Raw genomic sequence first — 22,037 nt, 5'->3', positions numbered from 1 at the left:
GGGCGGATTCGATCCGTGGCCGGCGCGCCTACCCGAGTCCAGGAAGCAGCCCATTAGCGCTCTCTGCTAACCTCGCGGGCCCCTGTGATAAAGCAGACTATCATACGATAAATCGTTTCTTCCATTTAAAGTGGAACAACGCTTCTACAGCCCCTACTGAATCAGTGACAGTATAGGGCAACTGTCCACCATTGTATGACACAGCTGTGTAAAATTAGTTCTAGGCGACTGATGACCTCACAAGTTAAGTCGCACAGTGCTCAGAGCCATTTGAACCATTTTGCACGAACATTGGCCTGTCACAAGCGAAATGACATTGGAAAAGATTAAAATCAGTAGTGGATCTTTTTCCAGCATCTTGCGTGACATTTAAAACACGGCAATGGTACTCCACCACATACACCCATTTAAAAGGCCCGCCGGAACGAGCCAGCAGTGGGAAAGATTCACCTGTGTGAGGCCTGTGCAGAGACCTCGTTTAGCCACCTAATGACTGTAGATGCATGCTGGGCGTGTCACTATAGCCCTGAGACAATGGATAAAACATGCAGTGGAAAAGGACTTACACGCAACCATCATTGAGCGAGGTGAGGGGTTTTTGGGCCTACCATGGCGTGGTGCTAACAAATTACACTTGGAAAGGACTAACCCTCAAAGAAGCAAACTATGAAAATTCCAGGCAATGGTCCCAAGTTCGAGTCTCGGCCCGGCACACAGTTTTAATCTGCCAGGAAGTTTTATAAAAATTCTCCCATCCAGGTTGCGAGAGCTGCTTGAATCAAGCGGAATTGTCGATGGCAGCTGTCCAAGGCCGTGTTGTCATATATTGGCTATATAATGACTTCTACATTGTTAAGCTTAAGCGTCTTGGAAGCCAGAAATCAGAGACACCGTTCACCTGGGCACTGTTGTAAAAGATGTCCAGAAAAAGGCACATCTTAGCAGACGCAACAAGCTTGATACTTGCCCCTGAGAACCGCAAAGTCGGTGGGTTTCCACATATCAGAATGTTACAAAAGCGGTCCCCACTCACGAGGATGAGGTCAGGTGACGCATAACATTGTTGTTGATAACCATAAGAGGAAGGGCAGTGACCAGTGACGCTTAGCTTTCAGATGAACGGTGTTGCTATCAAACTTGGAGTTTGTTAATGTTAAGTCCAGAAACATCCCTACTTACCGAGCAGGAGAAGGGGAGGGATCCGAATGTGGTTGGTCAGAGATGCCCTGGAGGTGCAGAGCCAGTCGTCAGATTGGCCAAAGTCTGTAAAGTCCGGTGGATTGGTGAGCCGGCTATAGGAAGGAAGAGATGGTGCACCGCCACAACCTTTAAGAAGCCATGTTTTTGCTTATCAGAGAGAGTTCGCAGTCAGATCGTTGGGGCGGCAACTTCGTGTACATCGTTGCCAGCCTCGGGTAAGCACCAACAAGTCTGTTTTTCTCACTTGGAGTGCTGTTCTCAAAGTTCGTACTCTACAATGCTGCAAGTGATTGCTATTTCTGTTAGTTCTCACCCCACTGGCTCAGACACTGAATTCTATTGCGCATCCAGTTGCATCTTTTGCTTTTTCTAACGTTTAGAATTAGCCTTCATTGTAGTGGTTGGTCTTATTGCAATTTAGTGGTTAGTCCGATTGCAAATAAATAGTGTTAGTCAGATCCTGAGTATCCATGAGTCTCCTGTTGTGAGCATCGTATCGAGTCCCAAAATCCGCGCCTCCCGTGGGTGTCCTGTGACAGTGTCTGCCGCTGATCCATGCAATCAGCCTGCCTTGACTGGAAGTATGTCTTTCTGCACTTGCTCCTAAACGCTCAGAAATTGCCGACTGACTTGTAACTCCTTTCTTCTCTCTATCCTGTGTTGGGACGCGACAGTGTTTTTGCTCCACGACAACGCTGCAATTCATTCTGGGCTGCTTCTCTGGGTTATTCTCTTTTGTTCTGCTGTTATGTCACCCAGTAACTACTTCCTCTCCCCGTTTCGTGAACAGCGGACTTCTACAAAAAAAGTATCTTCCAAGTCATCTATAGCTGGGAGAAATGTGTCTCACGGATGGGTGAATATTTCCAGAAGGACGAAGACAGACACCAGTTTTTATGGTCGCGGTTTGACTTGTTCGAAGTGATTATTAAAATTTACTTGAATGTCTGGATGAACAGACATGTTGACGACAATCAGACGTTGGAAGTTGCTTCTACATAAATTCCCTGAATGCGAATAACTTGGCGTCAGTTGCGTTCGGTATAGGTGTACTATCTATCGGTACCCAGCTGATGCCAAGTTATTCACATTCAACAAGTTTACGACGAAGCAACTTCTGACGGCTGTTTATCGTGAACAATGTCTGTTCATCCAGACATTCAAGTAAATGTTACACGCCGAGGCGGGCAGAAGATGATAATATCATGGGTCTCGGTACCTCATAGGCCCATTCCCAGTGGTGCGGGAATGCAGAGTATTAAGTAATGAAAGTAGGAGACTATGGCATACGGATGTAGACAGTGTGACAAATGGAAGTTTGGGTCACTTTGAGATCTGTGCACGGATAGCCTAATGGTTAACGCGACCGGTCGCGAAAAGATTGAAATCTTGATCGAGTCCCAGTCCTGCACAAATTTTTGTATGCCGCCAGTAGGTAGTACACATAGGCAGAACACAGCTGTGATAGAGAAGTGGTTCGATTTACTTTCCTCTCGTATAAATCGTTCCACTTCAAATGCCTTCGGTCGTACAAATTCATTATTAGAGCTGATATTGATGGTAGACTGTCGGTATGAATGAGGCTTCCAGGTCGGAAGTGCAAGCACTCGCATAGACTTACAGGAAGCCAACAACCGTGTGTGCGCGAAGCTCCGCGGCAGGGACATAAAAAGACATTCGAGCAACATGACTGCAGAAAGCAGACTGCAGCCGCTAAGCATCCAGACACAGTTGTCATCGCAACAACTCGGACTGCACTAGCATGCCTCCCGTCAGACCCAAATTCTCAGCTTATCCATACACTACTGACGTACTCCTCCTGTCCATTATTCTCATTCCTCGCGGCGTTTCACCGGTTCCCGTAAGAGTTCGAGTGTGGTGTGCATCCTCAGGGAAAGGACCATTGACCAACCTCTCCTTAATTATATGCGTCCAAAAGAGCAGACACCACATATGTAACTATCACTAGAGCTGTTGACCATAGTTTTGGTAGTATGGAACGTCTTTGTCTGACTCCCCTTTCAATTATGAATTTACCAACTCTACTGGAAGCTGCAGTTTTCAGCTTTTAAATCGTGCACTGAGCCACAATCATTTGTTTGCGGATTTACATTTCTTGTTCAGTTGTTTAGTTAGCAACCTGAAGCGACGGAACATTTTTATTGCAGTCAGATCACAATCTAGGACTCCATTTGTGAGTTATGTACTGGTAACGTAATCCATCCGAGCAAAATTGTAAAACTAACTTACACTGAGGTGACAAAATATCGTGTCGGACCTACATTTGCCCGGCGCAGTGCAGCAACTCGACCTCGCATGGACTCAACAAGTGATTGGAAGTTCCCTACAGAAATATTGAGCCATTCTGCCTCTATAGCCTTCCACAATTACGAAGGTACTGCCAGTGCAAAATTTTGTGCACTAACTGACCTCTTGATTATGCCCCATATATGTTCGATGCGATTCGTGATGGGCTATCTGGCTATCTGGGTGGCCAAATCATTCGCTCTAGTTGTCCAGAATGTTCTTCAAACCAGTCGCGAGCAGCTGTGCCCCGGTGGCGTGACATCGTTGTTTGGGAACATTAAGTACATGAATGGATGGAAATGGTCTCCAAATAGACGAACATAACCACCTCCAGTCTATGATGGGTTCAGTAAACACAGGCCACACCATTATCGAGCCACCACCAGCGTGCGCAATGCCTTGTTGACAACTTGGGTTCATGACTTCGTGGGGTATGCGCCACGCTCAAACATTTCTTACCAGCTGAAATCGGAACTCATCTGACCACGTCACGGTTTTCCAGTCGTCTAGGGACCGACCAATATGGTCACGGGCCCAGGAGAGGCGCTGCTGGCGATGTAATGCTGTTAGCAAAGGCACTTGCATCGGTCGTTTGTTGCCATAGCGCATTGACGCCAAATTTAGCCAGGCTCTCCTATCGGATACGTTCGTCGTACGTCCCACCTTGATTTCTGCGGTTATTTCAAGTTTCTTTTTTTCTTGTCTGTTAGCACTGAGCCGGCCCCTGTGACCGTGCGGTTCTAGGCGCTCCAGTCCGGAACAGCGCTGTTATTACGGTCGCAGGTTCTAATCCTGCCTCGGGCATGGATGTGTGTGATGTCCTTAGGTTAGTTAGGTTTAAGCATTTCTAAGTCTAGGGGACTGATGACCTCGAATGTTAAGTCCCATAGTGCTTAGAGCCATTTTGTGAGCACCGACGTCTCTATGCAGACGCTCCTGCTCTTGGTCGTTAAGTGAAGGCCGTCGACCATTGCGTTGTCCACGGTGAGAGGTACACCCTAATGCACTCTCCACACTGTGGAACCGCTAACGATTGCCGAAATCGAATGTCCCGAGTGTCTAGCTCCAACTACCATTTTGCTTTCAGTCTGTTAATTACCGTTGTGTAGCCATAGTCTTCTCGGAAACCTTTTCACATAAATCACCTGAGCAGAAATGATAGCTTCGCCAATGCACTGCGCTTTTATACCTTGTGTACGCGATACTACCGCCATCTGTAAATGTGCATGTCGCTATCTCACCTTAAAGGACATTTAGAACCGAGTGATGTGGCGCAGTGCTTAGGACACTGAACTCGCATTCTGGAGGACGACGGTTAGAATCCCTTTCCGATCAACCACTTTTAGGTTTCCCGTAATGTCCCTACATAGCTTAAGGCAAATGCTGGGACGATCCCCTTGAAAGAGCACGGTGGGTTTAGATTCCCATCCTTCCACGAACTGACCTCTCGATCATGTCCCATAAATGTGCGATGGGATTCATGGTGGGGTTGTGTTACGTCCCTAATGCGACACAATGAATGACAATATTTCAGCCAAAGTTAACCAGAAGACCCGCTACCAAATTCAGTGGCGGGCACCTAGTCCCAGACGGTGTTCCTCAGGGTCAGCTCCAGCCAGCGGCGAGCGGCCGGGGGCCTGGCGCTCCGGCAGCGGCAGAGGTCGCGTCCATCACGCAGGCCGGCTGGTTCCGAGTTTTTCTGGCAGCGCTAACGAGGCGCCTGACAGCGGCTGAGGGATACGGATGGCCCGCCGCTGAGAGCAGCCGTCGCCTATCGATACCTCCGCCACTGTACAGCCGGGGGAGTCCCCAGCCGCAGGCCACTGCGCCTTTCTACGAGGTTTTAACCCGTCGTTAGCCACCGTTGCCATGGCGCTTTACGAGTTCTGTGACGTCACTTCCTGCTGTTTCACGATGAGGAGCCATTCGTCAGGTGAAACACGTAATAAGTTCTGCGATATTTCGGCAACGTGCCACTTAATAAATCAATAAGAAGCCAGAACGTTTTCAACGTCATAAGCAGAACTTGTAGGATACCGTAGTGTATTTATCATGTTCAGATGAAACACATACTTGAAAGTTTTTATGTTGTGACTTAAACACTGTTAATATCTCAGATTTCTGAGCACCAGGACTTTGCATCTCCCGAGAATGTGTCGTTATTGGCGCGATTTGTTATAATAAAAGAAGGGGAAACATCATATTGGTGGTTAAAGAACTGTCTCATTTGCTTATTTTCGTGTTATAACTCGCATTTTATGAAAGAACGCCGTTTTAAGGAAACAGCACATTGAAGATTCATCAAAATTTGTCTTTCTAGGTGGGATTTGCTATAATTAAATGCCATTAATAACATGTTGCGATAAAAGTCTTAGGCAGACTGTAACATTGATTACCAGTTTGTTTCTTGTAAAACGTCAGTGTATCACAATTGTTATGGACGCCAAACGATGGAACAATGTGTAAGACGTGTATATTTCTACTGTGTATTGTCAAACCACAATTTATGAAAGATGTTTATATTTTATTAATAGGATTAAGTAGGAATAATTAACATTTGTCATGTTGGAAATAATTGTGGTAGCAGGGAATGTCTGCACCAAAGTATTGTTGGCAAGAGAGACCGCACATTGACATAATTTTAAAAAGGGCGGGAGAGACTCTCAGCGTATGGATACATTTTAAGAGCGGGAAAGACCGCGCATTGATACATTTTGTAATGGTAGCAGGGATTGTCTGCACCAGTTGGCAGGAGAGACCGCACTTTAGCGTTCGTAGGAAGTCAGTAGTAAGCGAGATGTGAAGCGAGTCGGTAGCAGGTCTGAAGCAAGAGGTTGAGAGGAGCGGTGTGCCTGCCAGCCACTAGCTATGATTTACAAGAGATTATAAACAGATGTACAGAGACATCAGCTAACTATTATCATAAGAGAAACTAATATTATTGAATTAATTTTTTGAGAAACTCAAGACTACTGAAGGTATTTTTGCGCATTGCTAGTTGTAAGATTATTGTAAAAAGTAAGTCCCATTTAAACGTTTGTAAGATCATTTCATTCAGAATATAATTAATTTTTGCCAGCAATATTGCATTACTGATTATAATCCATCTCAAGAACCATCAACGTAAAACTTTGCAAAATTTTATTGTTGTCAAGAAAAAGTTTCACTATGAATTACGTAACTTCAGTCAAATTAATTAAACGCCAGCTTTGTTATTAAAGAATAATGTCAGCTTTGGTAATAAATACAGCCACTTATTATGACAGCCCATCAGCAGCTAATAGAGTATAGTAAAACAGAGTAAATATATTCATATCGCAGTTCGATGTAGCAGTCAGGTGGCGATCCAGTAGCAGTAACAAAGGTAAGGAACGGTTCTGGGTTATTGCAGATAACGACTGAGGGCCACGATGACGACACATTCTATGTTTCGTCGAAATAATCAGAAAATCACTTTTAATAAGCAGCAATTAAATTTTTGTGCAAAGATTGAGAAAGAGAATAAATTTCAAAGGGAAGATTTCATTTGTTATTATTAAGCAAGAGATAGAAATCCCAAGGGTAGGTTTCATAGGTTATTGTAAAAGGGAAGGTTGCGTAACAACAAAAGAGATACAGAGGAGACGGGATGGTTTCAGATGTGTTGTGGGTTCACGTCCCTCCGTATCCAGATTCTTTTCTATTTTCGTGTTTTCGGAAAGGTTGTGGGACTGCTTTGTTAAATTAATAGAATTAATTTTTGTTGTATTTTGTGTTATGTAAATATAAGTGCCCTCTCTCTCAGGAGCAAGTTCGTACGATTTTGCGAATTTTTATAAGCTAAGTCTTTACTAACTGGACATGTAACTTTCATTTTCGTCTGATTACATGTTCGTGGAGACTACGAGTTTTATTTATGTATGCTGCAGACAGAACAACATATGTGTAGCTGAGAGAATGTGCGTTTGAATATAGCTAACAGGATTCTTAGGAGCGTACATTTTTGTAAAGAAACTGTATGGTCTACAAGTCAAATAAATCCGACGATTGCCGCTGGAAAGCGCTGAGAGCGTAAGTGAGGTTAAGCATCTCGTCCCCTACGCCGATGGCGCTGTGTCTCGCAACACTGGATCTCCCGCCCGCGTCCACGTCAACGTTAGCTGCCTCGTCCCGTGTGACGACGGCTTTACGTCTCGTCACTAGACCTCCTCCAAGCTACGACACTGCCAACGACTTATAAACAAAATCAGACTATAAGTATTTTTTCAGAGAAGTACACCGTGATAAAAAAAAAACACGTGTCAATGCTCTTGCCATGCGAGTAACGAAACGTGCAGTCCACACAGCTTCGACACGACGTAGCGGCAATAATGCGCCCGGCAAGCATTCAAGTGCATTTGAAATTACTATTTTTTCATCGCTGTCGATTTTCTATGGCTCTTAGACCAAGTTAGCTGACAACAGCCTAAGAAGCCGAAAGCCAGTTCATGACGAACTAATAAATATTATTGTGGAACATTGATACTTTGTATTCACTGTCAACTTTATTTATAATTAACAAAAAAGCTTCAATCCATCTATCCTGTAGGCTTTTGTGAATAAATCGAGCAAATGAACTAGCAGGACGCACTACATTTGATAATGGATAAAAAGGGAGAGGCAGTGTAAGGTGTAGTATGCAAAGAGATGAGTATTATTCGAATAGATTTCTATACAGAGAATAAGCAGATCATTGAAAAAAATTTATTCCCCAATAAATTATCTGTAAATTAAATAATGAATAACTTCTAAAACCACTGCATTTACTTTGTCTACTTCTTGTACAAAATTAGTATTTGTTCCTTTGATTCAGTATAGTTTCTGTTTTATAAATAAGTTATTAATAGTTTGTACAGAAATGTGCCTTTGTGGCTCAGTGGCTTAAGTCCCAGCCTACAATACTTAGGATTAGGTTGCGAACCCCGGTTGGCCTTACGATTTTCTCTGATCTTATCGCTTCTTTCATCTATAACAATGACAATAATGCGAAGTCAACTTTCACCGTATTTCGGAGCACGTGTTGAAATGTAGTCTCCCACTAACTAGTTGTGTAAGTCTGTTCAGAGGTAGGAGGAAGTCAAGGGTACACGAACATGACCTGTAAAGCATTGTGGTGCTGAAACAATCCTTCAATTTGAGCACAGTTTTACTTGATTTTCAGTGTTATAACTGAAGCTTAAAATGTTAGCAGAGCGACAGCCTAAGTACTTGGGCTATAACGCATTAAAAAAAAACTGAACTCTGTCTGAACAGGCCTTGGAAGGCCCAAATATACCGACCGGGCGCCGTATCATCCTCAGCTCACAGGCGTCGCTGCATGCGGAGAGAGAGGGGCATGTGATCAGCACACCGCTCTCCCAGCCATATGTCAGTTTACGAGTCGAGCCCCTACTTCTCAATCAAGTAGCTTCTCAGTTTGCCTCACAAGGGCTCAGTGCACCTCGCTTGCCAACAGCACTCGGCAGACTGCATGGTTACCCGTCCAAGTACTAGCCCAGCCCGACGGAGCTTCGGTGATCTGACGGGAATCGGTGTTACCACTACTCCAAAGGCCATTGGCGTCTGTATCGCAATAGGCAGCCGCAATTTTAAGCAGCCAATTTAGTCAGCCAGCTGATGGTGAGCCATGACGGATCAGCTGAGCGAGATGGGCGTGGACTACGTTATGTCTTTTGTCTCATAACAAACGTTCTTTACTGTAATTATAAGAATTATTTGTCCATCGTTTTACATGCTTTATGCGCTACAGATTATAAGTTCATGGAGCATAGGGAAAATATAGTGACTCATCTATTTTTATGCAGTCGGTTTCGCAAGAATATCGCGTTAGTAAAAATTTAGGAATATCGGAGGAAAGCTCCATATCAAGCAAGTGAGTGCCAATGCCGTGCGCTTGGTATATTTTAAAATTTAATGCGTCCTTATAGAGGAAGAAGTTTAGCTAACAATAAAAGAACCTATAAAAACCGATTTCTCGGACTGGATGGTTTATAGAATGCACTTTTCGGGCTATGGAAAATAAATGGAGAACGGTTAATGTTACATCGTCCAATGTATGTTCGAGAATTTGCAACTGAGGTAATACATGCATGCTGTGTTTTAAAAAATAATGTGCCAGAAAGATATGGCTATAAATTTGAAGACATATTGTACGTCCGTCGAGAACTGGAAATTCGCCCAAGTCCTACAAGCTGTTGAAACTCATCACGAATTCTGTGTCAGGATGCAGGCAAGGTCTGCCTGCTTTCACAATTGCACGGGCACAAGGCAACCCACGTACGTTCTCCACGAGACAGCCTACTCGCGACCATCAGCGCAGAGTCAGTCGGGTGTCGCAGCAGCACAGCACGCGGGGTACAAAACACGCCATTTTTTTATTAGCTGCCGCAGAGGTCTTCCTAGTGCTTTAGAGCCCTACTACACTACTGACTCGGCCCCCTTCATCTATATCTGCAGGTGCCAATACGTCTCCCCCTCCCACTGCTAGCATGGCGCAAGAAATCTATGGTAGCAGCGAACGATGAGAATGCAGCCGACAAAAACTCTCAGTCTTCAACACCTTTCTTAGTGTGCTAATACTATTGGATATGCGCGTCTCCTTGATATAATTACGCAACACGTGGTTGCACTGTTACAAAATGAGTGAACCAAGCAAGAACTCAGTGGTTCCTAACGATTAACATCACCAGACTTTTAATCTGAGGTCTTCTAAAACGTTTATGGAATGCTGCTGGGTGTCCAGGGTCATCCAAAGAGTTTTAGGATAAACTCTGAGCGAGCTTTCAGTTATAATTTGGAATAGTTTTTCGATCCTACATCCGTCTATGCAGTTGCGTAGAGCTCTGACACACAAAAATTTCAGAAGAGACACTGGGCTCGCGTATATAAAAGAGTTCGTAATACTGCAGCACACTTGCAACTTGTGTAACGCGAAAGTGTCAAGTGACGATTAGAAGACGTCTTTCGCCTTTCAGTACCAACTACAATTATTGCAGCAGTCTTATCCACGATTTAAAGAAAATGGTTTACCACTATTGCTATCCATGATCAATGGAGAGTTACAACAAACTTCAGACATGTAACAGCCAAAGAAATGTCAAAGAGATTCAGGTTACGATTTTCGAATGACATTATGACGTAAAAGGAAGATATTATATGCAGTGGGATTTGAGAAGTGAAGTTAAAGTGGAATCACAACAAATTGTTTACCAAAAAAAAAAAAAAAAAAAATAGCAGAATTGATGATTTATCAATTTTTGCTGAAGAGGGTTATGAGCTAAAATTCATACATCTAAGTCAAGATAAAAGACGAATTCTGGAGTGTACAACATGTGTATAACGTATTTCCTTTATTGTCACAACGGTAAATGTAAATCAAGTTTCTGATGCAACGTTTCAAAAACGAACTGTTCTGAGAACTAATTTAACAGAAACGTAGAGTACATTCGTTTAATAAATAACAAAGCACTGCAGCTCTAAAAGCAATTGGATTTCACATTTATCTATTATTTTTAATACCTTTTATTCACAGATGACGAATGAGTGTTTTTATTCATGTAAGTGAATAATTTTTCGAATAATATTTGTTATTTACGAATAAGGAATAGTAATTTATGTCTTTATTCGTTGTTTGTTATTCGCATAACTTTCTCCCAAGTCTGGTGCTAAGCGAATCACATGCGCATACTGAAAATTCGCAGCCTATGCGGAAGTGAGTGAAGGCGCATGGCCGGTGTATGTACGCTCACGCGGCTGTCATTAACATCGGTAATCTTCGGCACCTTCTGCCAACGTTTACGAAGCATATTCGCCACCTCACTCGCACGCTGCAGGCGCTTGCAAGCCACACAGATAGGCCGTGTTGTTGCGGGGCTCTAGCATGTGGGACCAGAGATCTAAGCACAGCTGGCGCAGTTTACGCAAACTACAGGCCGGCGGTTTGGTTCCGTGGGGCTGGTTCATGATAGCGTCCCACAAGTGTTCCACTGGGTTCAGATCAACTGAATTTCGTGACCATGTCATCAAAGTGAGTTCAATATCATGCTACTCAAACCATCGTAGCATGATTCTGTCACAGACAGCTATCCTGCTAGAAGGTACCATCGCTGCCAGGAAGGCTCCAGCCATGAAGGGACACAATTGGCCCACAATACTGTTCACGTAGTCGACAGCTGTCATGGTACCTTCGATAACTATCATAGGTCCTATGAGAACCCAGGTGATTACCTCTATAACATAATACTATCCGCACTGCATCCATGGCATGACGGTTGTTCCAAGCAGCCATTTGCCTGGATGATGGCATACCCGAACACGACCATCGACCTTCTGTAGCAAGATACGTGATTTATGCGACCATTTGACACGTTCCACTGATTTACTGTCCAATCTTGAAGATTCCATACCACTGCAATCGTAACTGATGAAGTCGTTGGGTCAGTGTGCGAACACGTACAGATCGTTTGCTGTTGAGCCATATGTTCCAAATCGTGCGTCATCCGAAACAATTGTGTCTATAACAGCAGTGTAGTCTCGTCCGAGCTGCCCCAACTCGCAGCCTGTGCCACTATCAGAGTGGGCAAGCCACCCCCCTCTTTGTTCTGTGATGACCTGTAAATGTCCGACACCTTATGGCCTACCCATGGTTTATCGTTCTTAAGCCACTTTCGATAGGTGCACACGAGTGTAGCACACGAACAGCCGACTGGATTCGCCTTTTCCAAGATGATCGTTTCACGTACCGAGCAATAACAATCTGCCTTCTGTCATTGTCGTTTATGATGGCAGGCATCTCGATTTGTGGTCCATATCGACGTTAGAATGATTCCCCATTCGTCTCTACTCCACCTATATATACTTTCCTTACAATGTCACGTGCCCACAATGCCACCAGGCGACATTTAATTGGGCGATGGGCAGTGGTTGTAATGTTTTTGCTCATCAGAGTGAATGACGCAGTGGATTGCGTCGGAAGTTCCATGAGACTGCCACATGATGCTGTTGTTTGTAAAGAAATCACACACCAAAAATTCGTAGATAAATACAGGATAAAGCAGAGTATCGAATCTTAATGCAAGAAATGGGAGTTCGGAAACTAGCCACGTGCGACCGTTAACTGATACGCAAGTTAGGGGCAGAATCATGATATTCTGAAGATCACACACAACTGGATTTATATTGAATCTGCACAATGTGTGTACTGCAATTTTATAATGGTCCTGAAATAAATCCTATGTGGGATGACTAGCTTCTCTTTTAATTTATTCATTAAATTAACTGACCGAAGTTAGCCTCCAAACATGATGATGGGAAAGGAGTCTGGTGTATGTTACTGTTGAACATACAAATGCCGTTCTAAATATTACATACACATTTACAATTCTTTACAATTCATTACAATTACTCTGCAGCAAAGGTGGAAAGGTGGCAAAGTATGCGACTGACCCCTGCGGCGGCCAGGAACCGACAACCCCTCACGTTCCCTCCCCCCCCCCCCCCTCTATCTCCAGAGAGCACCCAGAGAGTGACCGTCCGTTGATAAATCTATCTGAGCATCATGTGACCGCTGATATAGATATGTTAAAAGCTACTTCTTTATGTGACCCTCTTACTTCTGTAGAGAAAATATGGAGAAAGGAGGAGCTGCCACATTTTTCAGAAACTATTTTAATTTCAAGAATACTAATATTAATAAATTTTTCTCAGAGCAGCTCTTAGACGCTTTTTCAACAGAAGCAGTATTTCATAATAAGTTCTTTATAATAATAAGTGTATACAGAGCACGTTCAGGAAACTTTAACCTCTTAGTATAAAATCTGGAAGCTCTGTTGTCCCATTTCACGGTAAAAGCCAAGGAAATATGGTTTCTGTTGATTTCAATGTGGCCTTTTTGAAAAGATCTGTCAGTGAACAATTATTACAATCGTTAACACCGTCATTTAATTTAATTCCTACTGTGAACTTCGCAAGTAGGGTACGTAAATGCTCTGAGATTGATATTGATAATATTTTTGTAGGCAAATCCAGGGAATAGCACAAAACCAACAGCAAATGGCGAAAAAACTGATACAACAAAACCAAGCCGCGCGAGGTAGCCGTGCGGCCTGAGGCACCTAGGCACGGTTCGCGCGGCTCCCCCCGTCGGAGGTTCGAGTCCTCTCTCGGGCATGGTTGTGTGTGTGTGTGTGTGTGTGTGTGTGTGTGTGTGTGTGTGTGTATGTGTGTGTGTGTGTGTTGTCCTTAGTGTAAGTTTGTTTAGGTTAGATTAAGTAGTGTGTAAGCCTAGGGACCGATGATCTCAGCTGTTTGGTCCCATAGGAACTTACCACAAATTTTTCCACAAAACCAACAGTAAAAGGGCCATCTAGTCATGACTTGCAGCATCTTACGTTAAATATTGAAACTCGTCAGCATATAAAATCTGTTGAACTGAGTACAGGAGTGTAATAAATCAGTAAAAAATTGAATACTTGAGGAGATTATTTAAAGATATGAACAGGATAGATGTTTACAATACTTCTGGAAAATACAAAGCATTGATTTGTTTTTCCCTGAAGGAAACTCAAATTAAACAGAAGTCTAAAAATAAACCATGGATTACGCAAGGAATAAAGGTATCATGTATTTACTATCTAGGATGTTAGCGTCTTATGCATTACAAAGAGTACTGCAAAATACTGAAGCAAGTAATTCAGAAACCTAAGCAGCTTTATTATCAGAAAAATATATCGGATATAATGAAGACAGAGACGGTTAGGGCCAGAAAGGAAGAGGAACAGATTGCCCTAAAAATAAATGAGGTATTGGCAACAAGTGCATGTAGTATAGTAAACCACTTAAACAACTACTTTGTTTCTGTTACTGACAGCGTGGAGTTGTGAGGTTCAGTAAACGGCACAGTGGAATATCTGTGACCAGTCTCTACAAATAACTTCATTAAATGGATGTCACTCACTTCTTCCAAAGACGTAGCATTCATCACAAAATCCTTAAAATCAAAGTGATCTATTGGTTATGATAACATGTCAATGAAGTTAATCAAAGAATGTTCACGTGAGTTGAGTTCTATCTTAAGTTAATTTGAGTAATCAGTTTCTTATCAGCAGAACATTTTCAGACTGGTTGAAATATTCTGAAGTTAAGTCTCTTTACAAAAAGGGAGATAAAGAAATAATGTCAAACTATCGACCAATTTTACTCTTGCTCGCTTTTTCAAAAATATTTGAAAACTTTGTGTTCAAACATCTTTTTAAGCATCTGACTGCAAATAATATGTTGTCCAAGTCACAGTTTGGGTTTTGATATAGAAGAGGCTATTTACATATGCAGTGTCAATGTCCATAATTCATTAGATAACACATTAGAGGCTACTGGCATTTTCTGTTACTTGTCAAAACGTTTGACTGTGTGAATCACAGCATTCTCTTAAGTAAATTAGAATATAATGGTGTCACTGGCAGTGGTGCAAAATGGTTCATGTCTTTCCTCACTAACAGGAAACAAAGTATCATTGCGGAATACCTGTTGAGCAAGCAATCAGCCTTCATCTGATTGGGATTAATTACATATGGTGTTCCTCACGGATCTATCTTGGGTTCATTGCTTTTTCTTTTAAACCTTAATGACCTCTTGGCAGTTACATTCTCAGATGTTAAGTGTGTTTTGTTTGCAGATGATATAAACATTGTAATAAACAGCAAGTCAAGTACAGATTTAGACATGGCTACCAATCAAATTTTCACTTACATCAATAAATGGTTTAAAGCTAATTCATTGTCAATAAACTTCGAAAAATCCGTTATATGCAGTTTAGAAATTCTAAGAGATTTCCTTCCAGCGTGTGCACAACACATGAAGACTTGCAGGTAGGAGAGGGTGACAGTGTTCAATTTCCGGAACTACAACTCGATAATAAATTAAGTCAGGAAGGGCATACTACAGGATTGCTTAAGCGTCTAAACAAGTCTGATTTGCAATGTGAATGTTGTCAGATGTGGGCGGTATAAATATAAAAAAAAAGCTTCATACTTTGCTTACTTTCATTCTATTATGCCATGTGGGCTCACATTCTGGGGTAACTAGTCAAACCATAGAAAAGTTTTTGGGGTGCAATAGCGTATAATAACAGTCATTTGTGGTGTAAATTCAACAACATTATGTAGAAACCTGTTCAAGGAACTGGGTATTCTAACCACTGCTTCTCAGTATATTTATTCCTTTCTAAAATTTGTTGCAAATAATGTGTCTCTATTTCCAACCAATAGCTCAATACATAGCGTCAATACTAGGAATTAGAACACTTTACATAAAGACCACAATAACTAACCTTGGCCCAGAAAGGGGCCGAATATTCAGTAACACATATTATCAGTAAATTACCAGCAACTACTAACACTTGGGTTTCAGGTAAAGTACAGTTTAAAAAGAGTTTGAAAGACTTTTTTGGTGGGAAACTCCTATTCTATAGATGAATATCTTAACATAGACCGTTAGACCAGTTTAACTAAAAATGTCTGTTAGCAGAACCTAATTATCTCAGACGCGCTACATGGGGAGTCTAAGAATTGATTTTTTGTAAGAAATGAGTCGAACGTTTTGAAAAGACATTTGCATCCAGACGCTTCTAGATTTGGCCACATCGTTACCTCTTGCTTAATGCTCTCTTGAAATTCTCACGACCAGCAGGTGGCGAACCATACGTCTCTGAATTCGTCGAACAACTGCAACGTGCCGCAACGTTTCTCATTTTTTCCACAGCGACACCCTCCATGTGAACACAAACTCCAATTTCCCATTCAGTGGCCACTAAGAGGAGAGTGACTTACTAACATGTCCCAGTCAAATCTTGGGATCTAAAGTATTCCCTATCTCTCTGAAGTTCTGAAATTTCAGGATGGTCAGAAAGTGTTTGTAATCGAACGCAGGTATTCTTTACGCGTCTGAACGTCTCATCGGTTCCGATATCTGAACAAGTTCGACATGATGTGCTAAATCACGTCTACTGCGACCATCGTACGGACCCGAATCACCGCCAAGGGTGTTCGGTGTTGCTTCTCGCGTGCGTCCGGAATGGATCTCCGAGCGCCCATTGATTGCATCTCTCTTCGAATTGTGTGGGCCGCTGCTTAAACCAGAACTCGTCGGTAAAGATTGAACCGACTGTGACCCACATAACAGTATAGGCTCTTGTACATCTTCCCTTGCAGTATCTGTTTTGAACCGTTGCTCAGGTTGAGCATCTAGTTTTGTGATTTTATTTGAGACGCGCTCGGCCACGACATCGCCTTCTCTCAGACCACTGTGGAAAATTTTTGTGCTATGATTCGCGTGCTTAGCTCTCCCAGCTGTAGTGAGAGCTATCTTCTTCGCCGTTTTTAATTTAGCTGACGCGCCTCTCTTTTTGCGCCGATTTCAGTTTGTTTTGCTTCTGCACACATTTTTCCTATTTTCTACATCTTTTCTCCGAGTTCACCAATTTCATATTAATCCGTCTCACAAGTTCTTTAAACTTCACATTTCGTGCCTTTTCCACTCCTCCCTCTACTTATCTGCCTCATTCCTCTTCTTCTCCACTTGGAGAGTTTCCTTACGGAATTCTTCGCTCTTTTCTTCCCTCTCTGTTTCTGTTTCCTCCCTTCTTTTATTAGTTTCCTCTTTTTTTCTTTCTGTCTCTTCAAGAAGACCCAAAATAACATCCAGCCGTAGTTCACATGCGATACTGGTAACAGGGTATGCAACTGTGGATTCCCGCGCGCTATTACGGTAGCATCGACTGACCGATCTATTGTGTTTTTGCAACTGGTTCTGGATTGCCTACAGTGTGACTCAGCGGAATCCGCATTATCCTGAATGGAGTGTGTTCCCCGTTCGTGATCAATCTCAGAACTATGAAAAACACTGGCTTCTGCAGCTATCTGCTCCATGTTTTCGAACACCATCTTACCTCCCGAAAAGTCACCGTCCCTTCAATCAAATTGCTGCATCATATAATTAGGATTTGTACGATTCGCTTACCCCTAACAACTTCACCTTACTCCTTGTCAACATTCAGAACTGAATGACATTACAAGCAAGAACCAATTCAATAATCTGCCATTCTTTCCTCGAGGCAATCATCAAAGAAACTTTTCCCCTCCAAAAATAACACACACCCAAGGGAAATCTTGTACAAGCTAACGACGCTCTTCATAACGTTAATTTATAACAATTATCATGAACGTGGTGATGAAATCGCAAAAACTTGAGTCACTGTGGAAGGTAACTCGCTAAATAAATGATAAAGACAACATAAGGATTAGCACATACGCGCCGACAATTTAAACCTACCGCGGATCTGAAACAAATTTTCAGATAACTTGTGAGGGAGAGAAAAAAGAAACTAAGTTGTATCGGTGTGATCCGTAGGATACGAATCCTAAGACATGTTTGCTATCGTGGGGCCCTTAACTGATATACAAGCTAGAGGCCAGAATCACGATGTTATGCAAATCATAGACAAGTGAGTTTATGTTGAATCTGCACAAGGTGTGTAGCACAGTCTTGTGAGGCCCTGATATAAATCCTACTTGGAGTGACTAGAGTCTCATGCAATTAAATCATTAAATTAGCTGATCAAAGTCCCCCTCCAAAAATTATGATGGGAAGGATTCTGGTGAGTGTGGGTTTTTACTAGATAAATGCTGTCCTAAAAGTTACAATTAAACTTATTCACTTTTTTATTTATTATTTATTTCACTAATGAACTGAATGGAAGGGCTATAAATGATGAGTCACAGGTGACAAATGCATTTTTTAATATAGTAGAAAGCACTGGGACAAAGGGTTCAACAGCAAAATCACAGCAGTGCATTGAAAATGTAACTCAGTCATATGAATTTATCACCAAATTCACCTTCTGAAATTAAGAAAATTGTACATTCTCTCAAAAACAAAAACTCATCTGGTTTTGATGGTGTTCCCAGTAGAGCACTAAGAATCTGTTCCCATATAATAAAGGTGGTAAGACAGATGAAAATAACAACCGACCTGGTTCACTTCTGACATCATTCTCCAAAATTTTTGAGATGATGATGTATTCTAGAACAGTACCTCATCTTAGCAACAATAGCATCCTTAGCGAACCACAGTTTGCTTTTAGAAGGGTTGCTCTACTGAGAATGCCATTTACATGTTCACCAGATTTTACAAGCATCAAATGTTAAAATAGCGCCGGTTTGTATTTTCTGCGACCTCTCTTGACTGTGTGAATCAGAGTATTCACCTAGCTAAACTGACATTTTATGAGATTGTGGTATAGTCAACCAGTAGATAATGTCATGTGTAACCAAGAGAATGCAGAAAGTTGTAATCAGTAAATCAAGCAATGTAGTCCAGGGACATAATTCTGACAGGGCAGAAATCACATATGGTGTTTCCCAAGGTTCAACCTTAGGTCCACTATCGTTCCCCATATATTTAAACGATCTTCGTCTAGTATACAGCAAGCAGAAATAGTTCCTTTTGCAGATGACACTGGTATCCAAGCAAACTAAGCATAGGTACCATAACAGAAGAAATGGTAAACAAAGTTCTTAAGAGTATCGTCGACTGGTTCCCTGCGTATTGCCTCACCCTCAGTTTTAAAAAGACACAATATATTCATTTCTGCACGCTTAGAGTTACTACACCAATGATAAGTGTAACACAGGGTGAGGATGCCAGGCGGGTCCCGCACTTGACACAGCCATAGGAAAGAGCGGAGGTGCGGGGGCGGCGGCTGTCGTGTTCATGTCGACGATGTTGTCGCTACTGCATGCCTCCTGATAGTAGGTGACGGAGCCGTGGTACCCCCACATGGCGAGGTCAGCGCGAGCCGTTTGCAAGTTTCAGAATTCTTAGGGGTTGACGAGAATTTACAACGGAAAAAACACATTTTGGAACTCCTAAGACAACTTAGTTCAGCCACATTTGCGCTTGGAATCATTGGAAATCTTGGAGAGAAACAAATCAGTGAGCTGACATGTTTTGCATACTTTCATTCAATAATGTCCTATGGAATAATGTTCTGGGGTAACTCATCTTAAAGAAATGAAGTTTTCACCGCGCTAAGACTTGCTGTAAGAATAATATGTTGTGCTCACCCACGATCATTTTGTGGGCATCTGTTTAAGGAGTTGGGCAGACTGACTGCGGCCTCATAAGGTAATTATTCCCTCTTGAAGTTTGTTGGAAATAATCCAGTACAGTTTAAAAGGAACAATGAGGTTCATAATTACAATGTCAGAAGAAAAAATTACATTCATTACTCCACATTAAGGTTGTGTTTAGCACAAAAAGAGGTGCACAATACTGCAACAAATATTTTTGATCACTTATCTAGTGATACAAAGTGTCTGACAGATAGCAAAGTAAAGCTTGATAACGAACTGAGAACGTTTCTCCTTGACAACTCCTTCTATTCCGTAGAAGAATTTCTATTACTGTAATGTGTAAAAGGTGGTGGTCAGGAATTACTAACTCACATATATATATTCTTTTTGTATTAAGAAAAGAGAAAAACTTACAAGTGTTCAAAATGTAACCGTATGTACAAATTGATTAGCGATGTGAATGCAAAATGACTCTCCACATCAGTTCGATCTATGCTGCAAAATGATCCACGGAGCATGTAACTAAGTGACTAGCTATCTAACTAATTAACTTTAAATGGAACACAAAATTGATCGAGTATTTGTACACAGAACAATCATGTATATTAACATAAACAAAACATGTAAATAGTCCTCACTTGATGGAGGTGTTGGCAAGAACTTAGTACAAACGACACACCTTGGAATCTAGTGTGTTACTCTACTATGAGAAGGTGCCATGTATAACGTAGATAAACAAGTGGGTAATAGAATGCAGTACGATTGTATCACCTAAGGAGGCAAAGTGATTCGACGGAAGCAACCACTGTGAAACCTCATCTCAAATTTTGGCCGGTGAAAAATCTACTGAAACGCTACAGGCTGGAGAAGCACTCATTACTGACAATATGATGCAAGGCGGCTTGCTGATGACGGGTGCTTCTTGTGGTCAGTTCCGCTGCATGGTGGTGGGCTCCGCCTTGGAAACCGATCGAAGCGCAAGTGCAAAAACACTCCAAGTGTTTGTCCAGGCGGCCGGACAAGTGAAACTGCGAATGAAATTACTCTGCAGCAAGGACGGCAAAGTATGCAATTGACACTTGCGGCGGTGCGGCGGTCAGGAACCCACAACCGCACACATTCCCTTCTGCCTAGCGCCCAGAGAACGATTACTGGTCGTGGCAGAACTTGGGCAATTGTGGTCGATTAACAAACCCTTCACAAATTCGTGTAACTCCCACTACCACATTCCGTCGATCTAAGTGTCAATATTACAACTTCCCACCAATTTCCGACGGTGACTGCAAAAGTGTGCTGATGTAATTAATAGTCGAGCAGTCTCTCACGGTCTGTGCCAGGACTTTGCGGGGGAAGCTTCGCGGTAACGGGTGCCAACGCAATATGATGATTAGTGTGCTACGTGTGTCACCGTTCTACCGGCTGTCCCATGAAGATCGGAGGCCATTTCTCCGAAATATCCCAAACGAGACCACAGCGATGGCCCCGAGCTGGCGCATCCCTGCCCAAAACATGAGGCTTTCGCGACAAATCCGCCTCCAGCCATAGTAAAAGTAGTGAACATCCATCTCTCTGGCCTCTGAGAGTCTATATCAAAGGAGAAATCCGTCAGCCACGAGACAAGACACCGTCCGCAATTTCCAGAGGTCGGATGCTACTCCCCCCCCAACCCCCACTCCCACACCCTCATATCCTGAGCGTCAGACCTTCTCTCTGGCCAAACGTTCCCGCTCGTTTTCAACGTGATATGAACACAGTTCTGATAGACATTCAGCCTACGCCCAATCATGTACTTCCCGGTAAATAGCATCCGATTAGCTACTTTGCATGACTATGTAATACAGATGTAAAATAACATTAACTTGCATGTATGCAAATTCAGATTTTAGAAATGCAAGATAGGCTGGTTTGCTGTCCCTTATGAAGAGGCCAGAGGGTCTGTCGTCTTGCAGTATGACTCTCAACATTAACAAATGTAATGTGCTACACATAAACAGACAGAAAGACTCATTCCTGTATGATTCCACGATAGCCAAAAAATGACTGAAAGCAGACGCAACCAGTAAATATCTTCATACATGTCTATGGAGCGATATGAAGTGGAACCACCGTGAAAAACTAACCGTAGTTTTCACTGAAAATTTGAATATTTTTCGTCAGTCTGAGGCCCGCACCAGAAAGGATTGATAAACTGAGTAGAAAGGGTTGTAATGTTGATGCATTAAGTTGTTCTGAAAGCGGTGCTGATATTCAAGACAATAAAAGCGGGTTAAAAGCTGTGAGCTATCTGGGAAAGTTAACCTTGCATTACTGAGCAACTGTTTCACCAGGTATCCAGTCTAGCTTACCAAATTCCCAACCAGACTATCATTAATTATAATCTTTTAA

Source organism: Schistocerca piceifrons, chromosome 4 (assembly GCF_021461385.2).
Source record: "Schistocerca piceifrons isolate TAMUIC-IGC-003096 chromosome 4, iqSchPice1.1, whole genome shotgun sequence".
NCBI classification, from domain to species: Eukaryota; Metazoa; Arthropoda; class Insecta; order Orthoptera; family Acrididae; genus Schistocerca; species Schistocerca piceifrons.
This window is presented reverse-complemented; position numbering follows the sequence as displayed.